Genomic DNA, 16,351 nt, shown 5'->3' on the forward strand with positions numbered 1-16,351 from the left:
GCCTGCAATCCCAGTGGCTCAGGAGGCTGAGGTGGGAGGATTGCAAGTCCAAGACCAGCCTCAGCATTTTAGCAAGACCCTAAGCAACTTAGCAAGACCCTGTCTCAAAATGAAAAATAAAAGGGCTGGAGATGTGACTCAGTGGTAGAGAACCCTGGGCTCAATCCCCAGTAAAAACAAACAAGCAAAACACTACACTATATACTATCAGAAAGGGGGACAAAGGGAGACAGGAAAAACAGCCATGAGGAAATAATGGGGAGAAACAGAAGGGGAGGAATTTCCATGGTATGAAGCACAAGGTCAAGAATTTGCCTCTTTTGTGCTTAGTAATAGCAGCCCTCCAAGGCACAGTATTGCAATAACCTTCTAGTGTAGTGGTGAAGAACTTTAGGAAAAGGAGGCCTGTTTCTGCTGTACTGAATTTCAAGGAACGGAAGGGTGAGCAGAGGGAATTAGCACTTACTGATTGTGTACCATAAACCAAATACAGTGTCACATACCTCACCTACATTATCTCATTTAGTCCTATCAAGAAACTTGAAAACCTGGATCTTAACCCCATTTTACAGATGAGGAAATTGATTTGTGAATGTTCCGTGGCCCCTACTGGCTAGCAAAGAGAACCAATCTCTTTCCCACCAACTTTTTCCACCTGAGGGGTCTGAATCTCTGCATTGTTTGTCTTCTCACCTTTAATTGCTAAATTACATCTTGGGCAATCTTTCATTCATACATATACACATCCCCCATTCTGCTCCCTAAGGAGTCCATCTTGATTTTCAAAAGGCTTCAATAGCTGGGTGTGGTGGTGCATGCTTGTATTCCCAGCAATCTCAGAGGCCCAGGCAGGAGGATCACAAGTTTGAGGTCAGCCTCAGCAACTTTAACTTCAACAGCAGACCACAAGGTAACAGTCAACCAGATGTTAAAAGTAAAGACACTTTTTGCACTTGAATTGAGGAAAGACTTGTAAGGTTGTGTAATCAGAAAACTGCTCAGTTCTGTAGGCAACAATGAACTTATTATTATTATTATTATTATTTTGATGCTGGGAATTGAACCCAGGGCTTTGTGCTTGCAAGGCAAGCACTCTGCCAACTGAGCTATCTCCCCAGCCCCTGAACTTATTTTTATATAGTGTGAGGAGAAGTGATAGGCAGGGAAAAGAAATTTCCATGTAAGAAAAGTGCTGTAAAATCCTCAGCAGCCATTTTGGTGTAGGATCATTCCTGCTGTGATTCAGACCTGCTTACCAGCTCAACTCTTTTCTTTCTAAAATTATAAACCCGTGAAAACCATTGAGAGGCCCATCCTCTTGACTGTGAGAAACTTCTGCATGTTTACAATGAAATTCACAGGATTTCAGGTTCTGAGAGGCCTGAGAGGCCATGAGGAACAGTGATTTTCATAAGGAAGCCCTACACTGCAGAGATATTCATGTGAGCAGATGTACGAATATTATCCACTTCATTTAAATGAAGGAATTCTGTGACTCACTAGGAAGCTGGAATTCATTTCTTTTCATAGGAACCCTCCCTAGATTCCACAGAAAAGGAGGATGTATCTTTTCCTACTCTTCCTTGGCCAGTCCCTTATACAAAAGTCAGTGGTACAAGAATATTTCCCAACGTATTTTTAAATTACGTTGGTTACTGCTGTGATTTCAGAGAATCATTTTGGGGTAAGCATATAGGAAGGAATTCAAGTGGCTGTGGCTGTCTGTAGTTGATATCTCTATCAAATTTGAGAGGTCTCTGCAATATCTTCTATGTAAATGAGACGCAAATACCCGTGACCTCAAGTGAAGTAATGAGCTCACCATGAGGACTTGTAGCATTTCATTATGTATTTCAATGGAGGAAATACATTAAAGCCACCAAACCGAACTGCAGTTAAAGCAAAGAAATTTATTAGAATGAAGACGGACTGGGGGTGGGGTGAGAAATCCCATGTTTCTGTTCTTTCTTTTTACTCGGTTTTCTGGTCTTAGATGCTTCTTTCCCCCTTGGCATAAGGCAGGTAAAAGATGTTTGTGGAGTTAAAAAAAAAAACACATCAGGATCTTGACATTATGATGATAAGAACAAACCCTTCAATCAGTGATACTAACGCCTTAAGTACCCAGGCACTCTATCATTAAATGGAGACGATTTTTTTTTTTTTTTTTTTTTTTTTTTTGCTGCAGGGAGTCAGGATGCTGGCCATACATTATTTAAGCAGTAAAGAAGACAAAGGGTCCTCATTTGTTATCAAGTTAACTTCCTCACGATCTGCCTTCTTCCCAGGTTACTGCAAACACGGACAGTTGCTCTTTTCAAATTATGAGAGCTCTCTCAGCTTTACCTGCAAGGTATTTCCCTATAATAGCAAGAAGAATGAAAATTGGAATACTATTAATAAATGGGAATGACTTCCCATTGCCGTGTGACAAGTAGCATGTTGGAACCTTTATGCGGTATTTTATTTACTCCTCATATCAACCCTGGGAGATGAGCTAGTGTATTTCCATTTTATAGTTTGGGAAGCTGAAGTATAGAGAAGTGAAGTATCTTAACTGAAATTACTTAACTAGAAAATTGGAAACTATATTCAGGGACTAGGCTGAATGTAGAAGTGATTTTTCTCTCCTGTGGTACTAGGGATGGAACCCAGGGCCTCACACATGCTAGGCAAGTGCTCTACCACTGAGCCATACTTCCAGACATAGATGTGATTTCTTTCTTCCTTCTTTCCCTCCTTCCTTCCTTGTTTCCTTTGGTGATACTAGAGATTCAACGCAGGGGCTCCTTACCACTGAGTTCCATCCCCAGTCCTTTTTTCCCCCCTTCCTTCCTTTCATTGTGTCTTTTCTTTTATTTTTTGACACAGGATCTTGCTAAGTTGCTGAGGCTGGCCTCCAACTTGGAATCCTCCTACCCGAGCCTCCCAAATAGCTAGGATTACAGGTGTGTGCCACCACAGCCCAGCTTAGATGTGATGTTCTTAACTTCTATACCAGGTATTGCTGCCTAATATCCACTACATGTATGCGTGCATGTGTGTTCATGTGTTTCGATCACTGAACTACATCTCCAGGCCATCCTTGAATTTGTATAGAAGGAGTGATATGGGAACAAAACAAAAAATGGTCCTAAAACTTTATCAAGATAAAATAATTAAAAATGCTTAAATGATCTCAGTTCCCATTATAGACTTTATTATTATTATTATTGGTACTGCAGATTAAGCTCAGGAACACTTTATCTCTGAGTTACATCCCCAACCCCTTTTCAACATATATATTTAAATTTAGAGACAGGGTCTTCCTAAGTTGCCCAGGGTCTCACAGGTAGTTGAGGCTGGCCTTGCATCTGGATCCTCCTACCTCAGCCTCCCCAGCTACTGGGATTACAGTTATGTATCACCATACCCAGCTCTCTCATTATAAACTTTATAAAGAAATGCCTTTATGAGTCATTTGGTATGAACAAAGAAAAATAGAGGAAAAGAAAAATTTCTATTGAATTTGCTATGGTAGGCCAAGTTCTAAGATGGTCTCCAAGAATCCTGCTTCTGATGTACATGCCCTGTGCAATCTCCTGCCCTTGAATGTGGGCAGGACTTGCAAATATGAAGGGTTTGACTCTTGCAATTAGACCATTTTCTATGGCAAAGGTGAAAGGATTTTGTGCATATAATGAAGGTCCCTAATCATTGACTTTGAATTAATCAAAAAGAAGATTATTCTGGGTGGTCCTGACCTAATCAGGTAAGCTATTTAAGAATGGTCCAGGACTTTCTTGGAAGGAGAGGCTTGAAGCCACAGAATTGTTTTCCTGCTGTTTGAGGAAGCAAACCTCTTTATGTTGTGAAGAGGGCCATATGGCAGGGAACTGCAGGCAGCCTCTAAAAAGTAGAGGACCTCAGTTCTACAACCATAAGGAACCAAATTCTCCTATCAGCAGTGATTTTAAAAGAGGACCCCAAATCCTGTTGTGTATAATTAAAAAGAACCAATAAAAAAAAAAAAGCTAAAAAAAAAAGAAAAAAGAAAAAGAGGACCTCAAGCCTCAAATGAGATCACAGTCCTAGCTGATATCTTGACTTCAACCTTGTGAGACACCCAATAAAGAACTCAGCAAAGCTATACCTGGACTTCTAAACTATGAAAAGTATAATACAAGGGAGTCATTTTAAGCTGCTTCAGTTTGGGTAATGTTTCAGTAAGTTTTTTCCCTGCTGTGACTAAATGACCCAACCAGCACAACTGTAGAGGAGGAAGAGTTTATTTGCGGGCTCACAGTTTCAGAGGTCTCAGTTCATAGAAGGATGGCTCCATTCCTCAGGGCTCAAGGTGAGGCAGAACATCACGGTGGAGGAGTGTAGCAGGCAGAGGGAGTAGCTCACATTGAAAACAGGTAGCAGAGAGCAGAGCAGAAAGATTTGGAAAAAAGCGAACTTGAAAGGCTGGAGTAAAACTAGGGCTAAGGAAGTTGCAGTTGTTAAAGACATTGTCAGCACTATAGAAATGCTAAAGACTTTGCCCAGAGAAGGGTTGGATGTTGTATTGTGTTTTTTGTTGTTTTATTTTGTTTCAAAATTAAAGTATGCAAAATAAAGAAGATGCAGTTTTATAAATAAAAAAAATAAAGATGGCTTGAGGGCATCTGAGGAGCTGGCAAGACCACACCCATCTCCAGCTCAAGGGAGTAAAGGTGAAGATTCTCTAGGAGAGATCAGTGGGGCACCCTTCTTGTGCAAGGGGGCCTGGGAAGTTTTATCAAAGTGCTCAGTCACCCAGACCCTCAGAGGCTGCTGCAGCCAGGGTCCCTGGAGGCTTGGCTGCTGGTGGAGATGGCAGCAGACCTTGGCATCAACCACGTGGTGCTGGTTCTGCAGGAATGCAGGAGGCTGGAGTTCGGGGGTCATGGATGCTTCCACCTCCATGACCAAAGGAAGGCCTTGGAAGCCAAGCAGAGTGCAGCAGGGTCAGAGTCCCTGCGGGCACCCCCGAGAAGGCAAGGTGTGGAGATGTGAGGAGGAAGCTGAAGCCACAGCGGAGACCCCCGAGATTAAGAAATGCCAGTAATGTGGGTAATGGTCCTAGGAAAGCTGCAGGAATTGAGCACAGCCAAGACACAGAAAGGCCACTTGGGCTGCAATGAACAAGGCCACAGAGGTGGAGCTACACAAGCCCTTCAGAGAGGACATCACCATGCCATGTGCCCAGATGCCAGACATGGAGCTACGAATTGTGTGCCCAGCTGGATTTCAGTCTTGCTTTGGTTCCATCCCTTCTTTTATGCCCCTAATTTTGTAAATGGAAATGTGTACCTTTATATGTTGGATATTTGTAAATTGCTTTTAATTTTATAGAGACTCATAATATGAGATTGCCTTGAGCCTCTAAGACTTTGGACTTGAACTTTGAGCAATCTCAGAACTGTTGAGACTATGGAGACTCTTGGAAATGGACTAAATCTATTTTGCATTGTGAGATGAATGTGAACTTTTGGGGGCCAGGGGTGGAATGTCATGGTTTAGATATGAGATGTCCCCCAAAAGCTTACATATGGGATAATGCAAGAAGGTTCAGGGAAGAAATAATTGGGTTGGGAGAGTCTTAACCCAATCAGTGAATTAATCCCCTCATAGGGATTAACTGAGTGGTAATTGAACTGGCAGGTGGGGTGTGGCTGGAGGAGGTGGGCATTGGGGGCGTGCCTTTGGGGTATATATTTGTATCTGGAGAGTGGAGTCTCTCTCTACTTCCTGATCATGTGAGCTGCTTCCCTCTGCCACACTCTTCCACCATGATGTCCAGCCTCACCTCAAGCCCTGAGGAATGGAGCTAGCCTTCTATGGACTGAGACCCCTGAAACCGTGAGCCCTCAAATATACCTTTCCTCCTTTAAAATTGCCCTAGTCAGATCCTTCTAGTCACAGCAATGAAAAAGTTGAGTGAAACAGGTAACTAATTACGCAACAACAGAATTACAATTACTTTCTTTTACTCTCTCAAGTATTCCATATGTACAAATAGATAGAGTTGCCAAATCCACAGCATGGTTGTTCTTTTCAAAGAGTTTGGTGGATACAGAGCCGAGTCACCTTGCTGAAGTGATGTCTGAGGGAAGTTAGTAATACATGGTGTATAACCCTTCTGCTTTCAATCAGAGATTTGGAATGTTTCAGGACTACACTACTTTTGTATTCCAACCCTATACTCCAGCTCCCTATCTGTTCTAAAATCCAATTTAAAAACATGATTCCAACTTTTAAGTATTCATGTCTGTTTGACATCATTGCCGCCCTCTCCCAGGCTCCCTATCCTTTTGCCTCAACCTCTGCCTGCTCTCCACCTCTTCTCTTGCTTTCCCAAAGATGAACATTTTCCTTTCAGTTATGTGTCTATCATTTTAAATTCAATCTCATGCCTACAGAGTTTTGTCACTTCCTCTCCTGGAGTTGTAAAACTTATCTTTCTGCAAAGAAATTGTGGGGAAATAGTTGTATATACCAAACGCCAATTAAATGTTTTAGACTATTTGCAGTTGTTGACTCTGAAGAAAATGAATGAACCTCTATTTCCTCAAATCTCAGTTTTACCCTAGATTTTGTTTGTTGGGTGCCACTTCATGTATTTTTTGGGGTGTGGGTACTGGAGATTGAACCCAGGGGTGCTTAACCACTGAGCCACATCCCCTGCCCTTTTTATATTTTATTTAGAGACAAGGTCTCACTGAGTTGTTCATGGCCTCACTGAGCTGCTGAGGCTGGCTTTGAACCTGCAATTCTCCTGTCTCAGCCTCCCAAGCTGCTGGGATTACAGGTGTGCATCCCCACAACCAGCTACTTCATGTATTTTTCCTGTAGCTCTGTGAAGTGTGTAATCAAGTCCTTCTGGAGATTTCCACCTAGCCAAAAGCAGCCTTCTTGCCAAAGGAAGCTTATAAAGTCAGCTCTGGGGGTGTTGACAAGATTGTCCTCTTTAGTTCTCCCTGGTACAGGGGATGGAACCCATGGCCTCGAACATGCTGGGCAAACCTGCTAACAATGAGTTATATTCCCAGCCCAAGATTATTCTTCCACGTTGTGTTCCAAAAATAGAAGACTGTCTTCTGTCTACTCTGATGTGTTAAGGCTTTAAACAATAAGCTACCATAGAAATAGTATGCAGTCTCTCTCTGTTTCCAGTCAATATAGTTCTTTTAAAAGTTAGTTGATTATAGAAAATTAAAGGGAAAAACATCAAGTGAAGTGAGATCCATGAGTTTCAAGAAAGGCCTTTTTTCTGTTTTTTTTTTTTTTTTTTTTTTTTTTTTTTTAGTGCTTCAAGACTAGTAAGGAAATGGAAGTGTCAGAACACAGTAGCTGGGTTGCTAAGGAATGAAGAACCAAATAAGACATCCATGCATTGAAAGGGAGATTGTCATCCAGAAAGACAATGGGATTCATTCCATTAATGGAAATATGTAATTAACAAGCTGCCGGATGTCAGTCTGTAGTGGGAACCCTGGCTTGGGCTCTTGCCTCCTATAGAGTGGCAGTCTTGTCACTGTCTTCTGGCCCCCAGTGGGGGTGGTGTGGATGTAAGTGTTGAGAGGAAACCAGGCTCCTGCCGTTATGGAATATTACATTGCTTAAGACTACAGTCCAAGGTATATAAACAAGTACACAAGAATGATGTTTTCTTCTCAGAATATGATCTTTTTTAAAATTAATTTTTTATTTTTTATTTTTATTTTTTGGGTACTGGGGATTGAACTCAGGGACACTTGACCACTGAGCCACATCCCCAGTTGTATTTTGTATTTTATTTAGAGACAGGGTCTCACTGAGTTGCTTAGCGCCTTGCTTTTGCTGAGGCTGGTTTACTTTTTATTTGTTCTTTTTAGATATATTTGACAGTAGAGTATATTTTGACATACTATACATACATGGGATATAATCTTTTTTGTTCCAACTAATATGTTTTTCTTGGCTCTGTTAACTAAAACAATAGCCACAAATAGCTGCTGGTATACCTTATTATCATTGTCCCTTTTGCTACTACGTTGTATACATGTAGGATCATGTTTCTGTTAGCACTTGCATCATTTTTTAGAGTACATATACATTGTCACTTTCATGGACATTATGTTACTTTAATTTTCACTATCAAAGTAACACTGAGAAATCAATATAATATGCAGGGCAGATATATTATTATCCCATTCTTGCTGATGAGGAAATTGACACTCAGAGGGAGTTAAGGAGCGTGCATAAAGTCATATACTATGAAAATAGTAGGAAGATAGACTTTAAACATTGTTGATGAGCTATGTACATTGGTGTACGCACCTGTAACTCCTGTGACTCAGGAGGCCGAGGCAGGAGGATTACAAGTTCAAGCCCAGCCTCAGCAACTTGGCAAGACCCTGTCTCAAAAAAAAAAAAAAAAAAGGATATAGCTCAGTGGTAGAGCACCCCTGGGTTCAATGTCTAGTACCAAAGAACAAAAAAGAGGGGTCTCAATGAAGAATCTCTGTGGTATATGTATACACACATGAAATTCTACACATATGCACACTCCTCTCTTGCCTCTTGTTTGGCAAACTAAACATATTTCCTTTGGGGCTGGACAAATCCTGATGATGACTGGGCTAGCTATACTTACAGGAAAGGATTGCCTGTGATACAGAGAGATAAGGCCTTCTTTGCCATGTGATACTTATTACATTAATGACCTGATATCATAAGATCTTTTTCTGCTTTGGGAGGACAATGCAGGGCTGGGATGGGGTAGAATTTGGGCATGGACATCTTTCCTCATGGATACGCATACTTTTATTCCCTAGTCTGAGATGTCCAGGTTGACTGTGGTCTCAGGTTCAGATCAAAACTTCCCTACTTATTTGACTATTATGTAAATCAATTTAGTAATGTCACTGATACTCTAGTTACAAGAGAAGAACAAGATGCACCACTTCATTTGTTATGACTTTGGATATGAGGTGTCCCCCCCAAAGCTCCTGTGTTAACACAAGAATATTCAGAGGTGAAATGATTAGATTATGAGAGCTGTACCTAATCAGTGGATTAATCCATTTGATGGATTAATAAGTTGAATGGACTACTGAGTGGTAACTGTAGGCAGGTTGGGCATAGTTGGAGGAAGTAGCTCACCTGGGCCTGTGTCCTCGAGGATTATATCTTGTCTCTGACTCCTAGTTCTCTCTCTCTCTGATTCCCAGATGCCATGAGCTGAGTAACCTTCTTCCACTGCACCCTCCAGGCATAATGCTCTGCTTCACATCTGACTGAGAGCAGTGGAACCAGTCAACCATGGACTGGATCTCTGAAACTGTAAAAGCCAAATCAACTTTTCCTCCTCTAAGCTGTCCTTGGGTATTTTGGTCACAATGATGAAAACCTAATGAAAAAAATTCATTCTTCCATTCTTGTCCTCAACCACACAGCCATCCATTATCCAACCTTTCCACTGGTTTCCAAGCACTGAACTAATGATTGAGAATGAAACCTTAAATAAGAAAGATTGGATTCATGCTCAGGGAGGATGCTGTCAAGGGGCTTCCTCTGAATGAGCCTATGAGAAATAAAAGTGACAAATAATGGGTTTGTGAATAGTCTGCCATGCACTTCCTACTTTACAATTGAAGTATCCCTAACAGGGGAGCAGTGTCAACTCAACCCCCAAGGAAAGAGGGTGAGACATTTCTTTGAAGGCTCATTTTTTTTTTTTTTTGGTATCAGGAATTGAACCCAGGGGTGCTTAACCACAGCTTAACCACTGAGCTACATGCCCAGCCCTTTTTCATATTTTATTTAGAGACAGGGTCTCACTGAGTTGCTTAGGGACTTGCTAAATTGCTGAGGCTGGCTTGGAACTCATGATCCTCCTGCCTCAGCCTCCTGAGCCACTGGGATTACAGGTGTGTGCCACTGTGCCTGGCAAGGCTCATATTTTACCTTAGAGATTCATGCAAAAATCTGTATCATACTCCCTAATATACGTGTGTTTATTTGAATAAACATTTTCTCTCTCTCAATAAAATTACAGAGACAGAAGGTACTCCATGGTTATCCTATGGGCTCAAGTCACTCCTAGGGCATTGCAAGGGGAGTGCATGCTCCCGTTTAAGTTCCTTGAAAACTTCATCCTAGGTTAATTCTAGGTGTAATGTTATGTTACTTTGTATGAAACTCTGAATCCATTACTATGCCCTCTCACCAGTATTTTAAATCAATGTCCACTCCCCACCCCCATCCTGCTTATTCTTCACAATTAGTTTTTCCTTTATCAGAAATAAAAGGGGGGTTTTCAAGATGGCAAAATAGAGAAGGTGGCTTTCCTGGTTGTTCCACGGTGTGAAAGCAAGAAAGTAGACTGAGAGCTTCTCAGCAAGGTGGGTGAACAAAAAAAGGGGGGAACTTTACTGGAATTTAAAACTGGACATTCAAAGCACATCAGGGAATCAGGAGGTTGGATATAATAAAATAAGGAAGAAATCCCCAGTGGCACAGCTGCTTCTGTGGCTGGGCTGGAAGCACCAGTCAGAGTGGTCCCTTTGGGAGCAAAGGTGAGGGATAAAGGATTTAAAGGAACCACATTTTTAGGAGTCCTGAGAAGTGTCTGGGTACAGAGCATTTAGAGATCAAGTACATTGCCCGACAAACCTGAAAGATATGCTGCACAGTATCCATGTGCAAGGAAAGAAACAACCATCTCTCCAGGTGGCATGTGGAGGACAAAGGAAGGAACCATTTTGCAGTCACCATGCAGGGGCCAGCAGCTGAGGGAGCTGATTCTGGGCAAACCTGAGTTTGGTCCAAAATACAGGCCCAGTAAACACACACTGCTTGACATAGAGTGTGCTTAAGTGACCAGGAGACAATCAAACATGGAGAGAGGTCTATACAGGGGACAAATGGTTTTGGAAACCCACCCAGCTCCCCTTCCTCCCCCTCTAATCTGGCTGTTTGCAGGACTGTCTGGGAGAGATGCATTTGGCCAGGAACTTGGAAGGGTGGGGGTGGGAGAGATTAGAGACTGAACCAGAGACCAGGAAACATGGGGTCCAAAGATGTCATAGGAGACTAAAAAATGACTCCTCCAACACAAGCAGAACACAGGGGAGATCCTTGGGGATAGTCTTCCAGCATGGACCAGCAAGTACTGGGCACTGCAGCTGTGCTGATTTAAAATCTCCAGACTAATTGGCATTCAGTGAAGAGCCTACAACCCAACTAAGCCTAAACCCTGTCTCCAGGAATTCTGCCCACAGTATTACCTCTGTCATGCTAGCAACCCCACCCCACCTTGAGGGTTGAGCATTACGCTCCAGATGACCCCCACCTAACACTGCTGAAAAGGGAAACTGAAAATCTTTTGAACTCAAATGGAAAGAATTCTTTAACTTTTCATGAAAAATTTTTTCCTGTCTTGTTTTTTTTCTTTAATCTGTTTAATTTTGACCTTAATGGTACATGGACATTATATATAATCATATTTGTTTTTTTTTATTTCTAGCATTTTTGAAGCCAGTTATTTTTCATGGACCAGTTTCTTGAGGACTAGAATGTTTGATTACTATATTTTAGTTTTGTTTTATATTCTTCTATTTTTATTTTTAATTTAAAAAAATTTTTACTTTATATATATTTTTTTCTCTTACCTGTTTCCCTTGATTCTCTTTCTCTTTTCTTCTAACAGTCAATCTGTATTGTTTTCTCTTTTGCTTTTCCTTTAATTTTTTAATTTCTATTTTCTCTTCTCCTTCCTCATAATCTTCACATCCTATATCACTTCTGTTCTCTCCCTGTCCACCATTTGAAATTATATAAACTCTTTGTAAACTTGCTGTTTTTATGTAGGTAAAAACTGATCATATCATTTCTGTTTACTGTGATAATTAACACTGTAGACATCATAGTAGGAACTATATGGTTTAATGCTGTATATTGTTTGCATTGGTTGTTGTTATTGTTTCCCCCTAAAGAGTGAGGTACTGGAAACCTTCAGGGATACTATAAGTCCACAGGGTAGAAAGTCAACTGCCTCAGATTCACACTGCTAAATGGGCAGACACAGAAACAACATGAAAAAGCAAGGGAAAAAAACACCCCAAACAAACCAAGATACTTCAATAACAGAATCTACTACACCATAGTAGAAGAAATGTCAGAGAAGGAGTTTAGAATGTATATAGTTAAACTGACCTGTGAAGTAAAGGATGGTATAAGGAGTAAAATCAGAGAGAAAATACAGGAAGTGAAAAAGCACTTCGATAAAGAGAGATTCTGAAAAAACATCAAGCAGAAATCCTTGAAATGAGGGAATCAAAAAACCAAATTAAAAATTCAATAGGAAACATCACCAAAAGAATAGATCACTTGGAAGACTGAGTCCCAGGCAATAAAGACAAAATATATAATCTTGAAAAAAAGTTGACTGTGGAGAAAAGATGTTAAGAGACCATTAACAGAACTTCTAAGAAATATGGGATAACCTGAAGAGACCAAACTTAAGATTTATTGGGATAGATGAAAGCTTGGACATAAAAAACAAAGGAATGCACAATCTTTTCAATGAAATAATATCAGAAATTTTCCCAAACCTAAAGAATAAAATGGAAAATCAAATACAAGAGGCTGACAGGACCCCAAATATGCAAAATTATAACAGACCCACACCAAGACATATTATTATGAAAATACGTAACATACAGAATAAGGATAGAATTTTAAAGAGTTCCAGAGAAAAATGACAGGTAACACTTAGAGGCAAACCAAACCAGATCTCAGCTGATCTCTCCACCCAGACCCTCAAACTTAGGAGGTCTTAAAATAATATATATCAAGCTCTAAAAGAAAATAGATGCCAGTCAAGAACACTATATCCAGCAAAACTAAGATTCAGAATAGATGAAATAAAAACTTTCTATGATAAACAAAAGTTAAAAGAATTTACAACTAGAAGTCTGTTCTCTATAACATATTCAATAAGATATTTCAGGAAGAAGTGAAAAATAAAAGTGAAAACCAGCAAAGGGAGGAACTACACTAGAATAGTCAATCAATGGAGAAACAAATTAAAATTGAAAACCAGAAAAAATCAAAATGACAGGGAATAAAAATATCCCAATAATAATATTCAGTGTAAATGGCCTAGACTTATCAATCAAAAGACATATACTGGCAGATTGGATTAAAAAAACAAGCCCCAACAATATGCTGTCTCCAAGAGACTCACTTCATAGGCAAAGACATCCACAGACTGAAGGTAAAAGGATGGGAAAAAACATATCACTCACATGGATTGTATAAGCAAACAGGGGTTTCTATCCTTGTATCAGATACAGTGAACTTCAAGCCAAAGTTAATCAGAAGGGACAAAGGACTGCTTAAAGGGATTATACGTCAACAAGACATAACAATTGTAAATATTTATGCCCCAAACAATGGAGCATCTACATACACGAAATGAACCCTTCTCAATTTCATGAACCAAATAGACCATAACACAACAATACTGGGTGACTTTAACACACCACTCTCACCACTGTATAGATCCTCCAAACAAAAACTAAACAAAGAAACTATAGAACTAAAAAATACAATAAATGATTTAGACTTAACAGACATATATAGAATATTTCATCCATCAATGGCTGAATATACTTCTCAGCAACACATGGATCCTTCTCTAAAATAGACCATATCTTATGCCACAAAGCTACTTTTAACAAATACAAAAAAAATAAAAGAGATAATACCTTGCATTCTATCAGATCATAAGGGGAAAAATTATAAATCAATGATAAAATAAAAAATAGAAGCTACTCTAACACCCAAAGACTAAATAATATGATATTGAATGATGAATGGATAGCAGAAGAAATCAGAGTTGAAATAAAAAAATACTTGGAGGTAAATAAGAATAGTTATGTAATATATCAAAATCTCTGGGACACTATGAAAGCAGTGCTAAGAGGAAAGTTCATTGCATTGAGCTCATTCCTTAAAAGATAGAAAGTCAATGTATAAATAACCTAATATTTCATCTGAAAACCCTAGAAAAAACAAATAAACACCAAAAATAGGTGAAGACAGGAAAGAATTAAAATTAGAGCTGAAGTCAATGAAATTGAAACAAAAGAAACAATCCAAAAAACTGACAAAACAAAAATTTGGTTCTTTGAAAGAAAGAAATAAAATTGCTGAACCCTTAGCCAAGTTAACAAAGAGAAAGTGAGAGAAACTCAAATTACTAAAATTCATGAAATCGGAAAAAGTAAATATCACAACGGACACTACTGAAATACAGATGATAATCAGAACCTATTTTGAAAATTTATATTTAAATTTTTAAATTTATATTTTGAAAATTTAAATTTATATTAATAAAATAGAAAATCTTGAAGACTTCAACAAATTTGTGGAGACATATCACCTACCCAAGTTGAATCAGGAGGACAGAGAAAATTTAAACAGATCAATTACAAGCAATGAAATTGAAGATGCCATCAAAAGCCTACCAAGAAAGAAAAGCTCAGGACCAGAAGGATTCTCAGCTGAGTTCTACCAGACCTTCAAAGAACTAACACAATCCTCCTAAAATTATTGCATGTGATAGAAAAGGAGGGAACCCTTCCAAACTCACTCTATGAGGCTAGTATCACCCTGATACCCAAACCCGACAAAGACACATCAAGAAAAAAAAAGGAAATTTCAGACCAATATCCCTGATGAACATTACACAAAAATTCTTTTTTTAAAAGTATTTTTTAGTTGTTAACAGACTATTTATTTATTTATATGTGGAGCTGAGAATGAAATCCAGTGCCTCACATGTGCTAGACAAATGCTCCACCACTGATCCACAACCCCAGCCCAAGATGCAAAAGTTCTTAATATAATACTGGAAATTGCATACAAAAACATATTTAAAAGATAGGGCACCATGATCTAGTGGTGTTCACCCCAGGGATTCAAAGTTGGTTCAACAGCCAGAAAATAAAAAATGTAATTCATCACAACAATAGACTTAATGACAAGAATCACATGATTATCTCAAGAGATGCAGAGAAAGCATTTGATAAAATACAGCACCCCTTCATGTTCAAAACACTAGAAAAACTGAGAATAGCACCATACCTCAACATTGTAAAAGCTATCTATGCTAAACCTAAGGCCAAAATCAGTCTAAATGGAGAAAAATTGAACGCATTCCCTCTAAAAACTGAAACAAAACAGGGATGCCCTCTTTCACCACTTCTGTTCAACGTAGTCCTAGTAACCCAAGCCAGAGCAATTAGACAGATGAAAGAAATTAAAGAGATTCAAATAGGAAAAGAAGAACTCAAACTATCCCAATTTACTCACCACATGATTCTATATTTAGAAGACCAAAAAAATTCCACCTGAAAGCATCTAGAACTCATAATTCAGCAAAGTAGTAGGATATAAAATTAACACCCATAAATCAATTGTGTGATGAATCAGCTGAAATAGAAATTAGAAAACAATCCCATTCACAATAGCCTCAAAGAAAATATTTGAGAAGCAATCTAACGAAACAGGTGAAAGACCTCTACAATGAAAATTACAGTACACTAAAGAAAGAAATTGAATAAGACCTTAGAAGATGGGAAGATCTCCCATGTTCTTGGATGGGCAGAATTAATATTGCCAAAATGGTCATATTACCATGCTGCAACCAGCATGACCAAACTCTTGGGTTCAGTAAGGGGCGAAGGGAGATTGGAAAATAAAGATTCACAACCAGATTTTGAAGATTAAGCTGGGATCAGGTGGAGCTCTGCTCTCTGATGGAGATGCAGGTCTAAAAAGTTACACCAGCAATCTTTATTTATATATGTCTCATTAACAGGTTAAAGACTATGCAATAATTATTCTTTGTATTCAGGAAAGTTACAGAAACTAGAACATCCCATGTAGCTCTTCCACAGTTGCAATCCACAGTTGCAAAGTGCAATGTTAGGAGCTTTGTGTAGCTGTCAAGAAAGTCCATTGTTAAGAGGTACTGTAAAGTAGGCAGGAACAGGAGAAGCAGAACTGGTGAAACATTGTGGTTGTCTAGCATAAGAATTCCTTCCTTCCCAGGAGCTGTGTGCCTGACATCAAGGTCAGAGCTGATAGGGCTCTTGCACACGGCCTCCTCATGCAGGGCATTGCCACAGCAGCTAAGCATCCTGTGCCCTTGCACAGGAACATTCGCAGGCACCTGGAATGCTACAGCCACGAGGTCATCAGAGACCCTCAATCTCAGTCACTGCTCTCCCATCCTCTGGTTCTGCTCTCCACACAACCAAAATCTCTATACAGATTTAATGCAATTCCTATT

The sequence above is a fragment of the Sciurus carolinensis genome, chromosome X, assembly GCF_902686445.1.
Source record: "Sciurus carolinensis chromosome X, mSciCar1.2, whole genome shotgun sequence".
NCBI classification, from domain to species: Eukaryota; Metazoa; Chordata; class Mammalia; order Rodentia; family Sciuridae; genus Sciurus; species Sciurus carolinensis.